Below are 5,542 nucleotides of genomic sequence, written 5' to 3' on the forward strand. Positions count from 1 at the left end.
GCTGGCACCAGCAGAGGACCTAACTGGCTTAGGTAGAGTGATGGTGTCTGTGAGCCTCTTCTCAGAGATTACAGAGCTTCCCAAGGAGGGTGGAACTGATAACTTCCCTAAAGCAAGGAGGAGGGTCATTCTCCTGTCTCAGTTACTACTGTCCTGCCCATTGGAGTGGATAAAGCATATTTCTTAGAGAGGATAACAGAAGTGAGGGGTTTGGGGAGGGAGGTGATCTTGAGGAGGGTAGGAGAAATGGAGTGAAGACATTTTTCCTTTCTGATTCTTCCAGAAGAGGACAAAATCGGTTGGTGGATGATAGTTGCCCTTTGTCTAGAGGCTGGATGTAGAAGGTGCTGCAAGCTCTGCAAGCTGATTAGTTAATGTGGAAGCTGAAACCTACCTTGGGAAGTTGACCATTGTCTTGCTTTTACCTGGGTTGCTTCCTTGTTTCTCTGTAGGTTTATAGCAAAGGGTTAAGGCTGCATAGATCTCTGCAGTTACAATTATTCATACCAGAAGATCTTGCTAACTTCTTTGTTATTTGAGCAGCTGGATGAGATTCCTGGTTTCCATAATCTGGACCTGGAGGTTTATACAGGAGAGGATCACTGGGGCAGACTTGAACCATGGTGCCCACAAGTGGGGAGGGTGCTCCAGGGCCCATGGAAAGAACTTCTTTCTGCAGTTGGAGACAGCCTTCTTTCTGTGTGGGTGAGTGGAGACATAATCCCTTTTATCCTGGCTTTGGTTTGCTTGATTACCTCTTTAGCAGTGCAGTTCGTGACTGCAACAGGTGTCAGACTTTGTAAAGGCAGAGGCTGAGAGCTGGCCAAGACCATTTGTCATTCCTGACCTATGTAGCTGGACCTTCGATACTGTGAAGTCTTATTCCCAATTGCAGTTGCTCGTTCTAGGGATGGGAGATAAGACATTGTGTTGATTTCTGACAAAGTCCATGAAACAGTCAGAAAGGGCAACCTCTTCTTCCAAATCCAGAAAAGAAGCTATGATGAAAGAATTGGGGTGGGTGGAATGGGTGTGAGCGATGGTGGTTTGTCACTGTCTTGGAAAATCATCTTATACTTTTACAAATCAGAGGAAGTGAAAGAGAAGAAACAGCTGGACTCTTTTCATCGCCTTAGCACACATTTTATCCTGAAATAACACGCTACACTTTGAGAGAGTGTAGAAAGTGGGCAGTGCAATAGAGTGGATGAGACACTGAGATAGTTTCCCGGGACACTGAGATTGCAGTCTGCTGCTGACCAGTTGTGCAACTCTGGCGAGTTGCCTTTCTGGGTGGATCCAGTTTTGTCCTCTGTTGGAGGGAGCAGGGAGAGCAGGGGTGGACAGGGATTAGGTGGTCTCTAGTCTATGACTCACTGGCCACAGCATGACCACCTCTCCCTCACGCAGCCAAGGATGGGGATTGCTCTCAGCTGCTCTGTCCTCTCCCCTCCCTCCCTCCCCAGCGGGTTATCATGCTGACTCGACTAACACAAACCCCCATCTGGATGCAGTCCAAACGCCAGATGTGCCCCCGATTAGTGTCGGTCTGGGGAATGTTTCCATGACTGAAAGGTCAGTGTCAGCTGGAAGTGCCCAGAGTGGGCGTCTGCTCCCCACCCCTCGTCAGCTGCAAGGGCTGAACCTTCCATTATCTCACCGGCCAAGGAACTGAGCTGGGTGGGGTGGGGGGCAGCAGGGGTCGAGTGCTGGCCAAGTTCAGGAGGTCCTTGTTTTACTTGTCTTCTCTCTTCACTCTCAGGCTGAAGGACAGAGTGTGATTTTCCACTTGGAAGAGACTCCAGGGCTGTGCAGAGAGGGAAGCCCTGCTGGTGTGTAACTGAAAACACTTAGCTCTCCTTTAGATCTGCAATGTGCTCGTGTCTGTTCCGATTTTCTTATGGGGGCTGTCACCTCCACTGTGGAAAGAGAAATGAACGATAATATTGCGATGGGCTGGGCTGCCATGTTTTGCTCTATTTACAGGTCATTTTAAGTATTGCTTCTACACTTCAGATGGGCTTTCATGTTTAATTTCATGCATGTAGGGCCATGCAAGGCTTTCCACTAGGTAGCAATGAAAATTAAATACAATTGAGTTTGATGTGTACCTTATTGATTCCAGACCCATTTCAGTAGACTGTGACACTTCAGCGACCTGCAAATTCTACACATTAGAGTTCATATTTTATACAAACTCCGTACACCTAAGACGTGGACTTAACATTTCTACCAACAACATCCAATTTCCCATAAAAGATGCAGGCCCATCAGAAGATGAAAGCTACGAATGAAGATGCATTAAAGATGAGATTTATGGCCACCCCTTAGGGAAAGAAAAGATTCATAAATAATTTCATGGAAATTACCTCAAAATAGAGTCATAATTTCCTTAATTTCACGTTTTCCCTTTGGTTCCCTGCAGGCCACATCTTGTTTCATGTGTCACCACAACTCCATTTCAAAGGGATGAGGTAGGAGAGGGGAGAGGTTGTATGTTAACTGGCCTGGGAACAGCTAAGTAATGAAACTGGCTCAGCACCTGTGATTGATAGTGTTCTGTCAAAGCACAGAACTTCTCTTCTTTGCTTGTGACTGGCAGGTGAAGCGTACTTCTCTGTGGCCCACGGCTGCTCTGGCAGAGGCGGCCTTAGAGAAGACCACTTGAGCAGGGGGAATGGTTGATAATCAGAGGTAAAGTTGAGGAAGGCCAAAGGGGCAGGCCTGACCAGAAATGCTTTCAGGGTATTGTGGCAATCATCTCTCTTCTGCAACCGAGCTGGGAATTAGAGGCTTTCTTCAGCCCGGAGTGGGAGAAAGGGAATTTTTACTAGAGGGCATGGCCTTCTGAGGCAGGAGAAGAAAGTATCTTCTGCCAGCTGGGGCAGGGAACGGAGGTGAGTCAGAAAGGCTTGTGGAGAGTGGTATTCCCCACTGGGGGTCACAGGGCCACTTGTAAAATGACGCCTAGATGTTGGTCTACAGCCAAGGTTCTCAACCTTGGCTGCATATGAGAATCACCTGGGGAGCTTTTACAATCCTGATGTCCAGACCCCACCTCATCCAGATTACATCAGAATCTCTGGGGTGGGGCCCAGGCTGAGGTAGTTGTTAAGGCTCCCTAGGTAATTTCACTGTGTATCCAGTCATGAGACCCATTGATCTAGGACCTTACTAATCAAAGTGTGGTATGAAGACCGGCAGCATCGTATCACCTGGGACTTGTTAGACATGTAGAATCTGAGGCCCCACCCCAGCATCTCCAGTTTAGTAAAATCCCCCGGAGATTTGGACTCTGTTAAAGTGTGAAGAGCTGGGGTTTTCAAACTTGACTGCACATTAAAATCATCTGGAGAGCTTTTAAAAAATCCCAATGCCCAGGCCACACCTCATACCAATTAAATCAGAATTTCTGAGGGTGGGAGGCAAGCAGTTTTTTAAATAGGTTTTCAGGTGATTCCAATGTGCATGAGTGCGCAGTCCTGGATACATATTAGAATCACCTGGGGAGCTTTTAAATATCCCGATGCCCAAACCTACTCTTAGAAATTCTGATCTAATTGGTCTAGGATAGGCGGTAAAAAGATTCCTAGGTGATTCTAATATGCAGCCAGTGGAGCCTGTCTTCCGGAATGTTGGTTCGGCTTCACTGAAGGTACAGCCAACTTAAAAACCCTCACTGCAAGTCAATGGATCCAGTAACATTCGGAGAAAAAGAATGAGTAGGCCATGGCTGGACTTAGCTCCCAGGGCTTTGATATTTAATCTCCTTACATGCGATAACTACGATTTTTTTTTTTTTATAAATTCAGATATTTATATGCTCCTCTAGTTTTCTAATAAAGTTCCTTTTGAAAAATTCAACCTCAATGCAGCTGAGTTAAGAGACAAAAGCACTGGCCTACACCTGGGCCACAGGAGCTCAGAGCAGCTAAGGGGTCAGGTGGGATGGAGGCAAGAGAGGTTATGGTGCAGAACTTGGGAGCACCAGGACCGAGAGGAAGACCCTGAGGGATAAGCAAAAGGTGAGCTGATTGCAATTTTCTTGTTCTTTTTACTCTGTGATACTGTCATCATTTCTAACGTGACTGTGGAGTCGGGTAGTTGTAGAATTGCTGGATTTAGCAAATAAAAACCCATGGCACCCAGTTACATTCAAATTTCAGATAAACAATGTTTTTAGCGTAAGTATGACACCTGTAATATTTGAGACGTACTTATTCTAGAAAATTTGTTGTTTATCTGAAATTCAGTTTTATCCTGGTATCCTGTATTTTATCTGATAACCCTCTTCCATACACAACCCTAAATTCTCAGTATTAGAAAATCTGCCCTGTGAGTGGGGCTTTCTCTAGGCCTTGAGCTGGCTCTTGCCGTCTTGGGGTGAAGTCTATGGGTGATTGTTAGAATCCTGTTCCCAGGTAGATCAGGGAACAGCATTCTAACAGGATTTTTTTTTTTTTTTTTTTGAGACAGTCTTGCTCTGTCACCCAGGCTGGAGTGCAGTGTTGTGATCTTGGCTCACTGCAATCTCTGTCTCCCGAGTTCTAAGTGACTCTCCTGCCTCAGCCTCCTGAGTAGCTGGGATTACAGGCGCCTGCCATGACGCCAGACTAATTTTTGTATTTTTAGTAGAGATGGGGTTTCACCATGTTGGCCAGGCTGGTCTTGAACTCCTGACCTCAGGTGATCTGCCTGCCTTGGCTTCCCAAAATGCTGGGATTACAGGCATGAGCCACCATGCCCAGCTGAGAACAGGATTCTGACAGCTACCCATGGACTTCACCTGTGTTCTACGGGTATTGCTCAGCGTCCCCAAACTAGCCCCAGTGTTTGTGTGTGTGTGTGACTCCGTGCCTATGGACAATGTCCTTGAACTTCACTCTGCTGGGCTCACCTGCAGTCCTTAGTGGTGAGGTGGTTTCTGGGAGTTCCTCTGGAGTACCCTCCTCTCCTGTTGTTGCTTGCCCAATTTATGCCCAAGAGAAAGGAGGCTGAAGGGCCTTGATGGGCTGGAGGCGACGTGTTGAGCTGCTGGTGAATCAGACAAATGTAGAGAAAAGGGAATGGAAAGGAAAGCACGGTTCACAAGCTGCAACCATCACATCTCCCTGAAGCAGCTGTTCAGTGTCTGAGCCCGGCTTTCAGCAGAGGCTGCTCCACTGAAATACATTGAGTCAAAAGTGCAGTTTCCCGTTCTGTTCAACTCAGAACAGCTCATTCCCTGTGGGCTTGTGAAAGGAAAATATCTTGGGCCCCCAAAATCACTGAGGAAAACTCAAGCTGTAAATTGCTTAGGGCAAACCTGCCTCCCATTCTATTCAGAGTCACCCCTCTGCTCACTGAGATAGATGCATATTTGATTTGCCTACTTTGGAAAGGCTAGTCAGAAACTCAAAAGAATGTAACCATTTATGTATCACCTGTGACCTGGAAGGGTCTTCCTACCTTTGCTTCAAGTTGTCCCGCGTTTCCAGACCAAACCAATGTATTTCTTACATATGTTGATTGATGTCTCCTGTCTCCCTAAAATGTATAAAGC

At 46.6% G+C, this 5,542-nt stretch overlaps 1 long non-coding RNA gene across 1 annotated transcript; it reads left to right on the forward strand.

Moving 5' to 3' along the window:
• Positions 1-260: 260 nt before the first annotated feature.
• On the forward strand, positions 261-2,396 carry LOC117062995. Its single transcript, XR_004428658.1, has 4 exons — positions 261-705; positions 1,467-1,575; positions 1,763-1,832; positions 2,126-2,396. It is a non-coding gene; the product is annotated as an uncharacterized LOC117062995 (long non-coding RNA).
• The last annotated feature ends 3,146 nt before the right edge of the window (positions 2,397-5,542 follow it).

The sequence above is a fragment of the Trachypithecus francoisi genome, unplaced genomic scaffold, assembly GCF_009764315.1.
Source record: "Trachypithecus francoisi isolate TF-2019V2 unplaced genomic scaffold, Tfra_2.0 Lachesis_group17, whole genome shotgun sequence".
NCBI lineage: Eukaryota > Metazoa > Chordata > Mammalia > Primates > Cercopithecidae > Trachypithecus > Trachypithecus francoisi.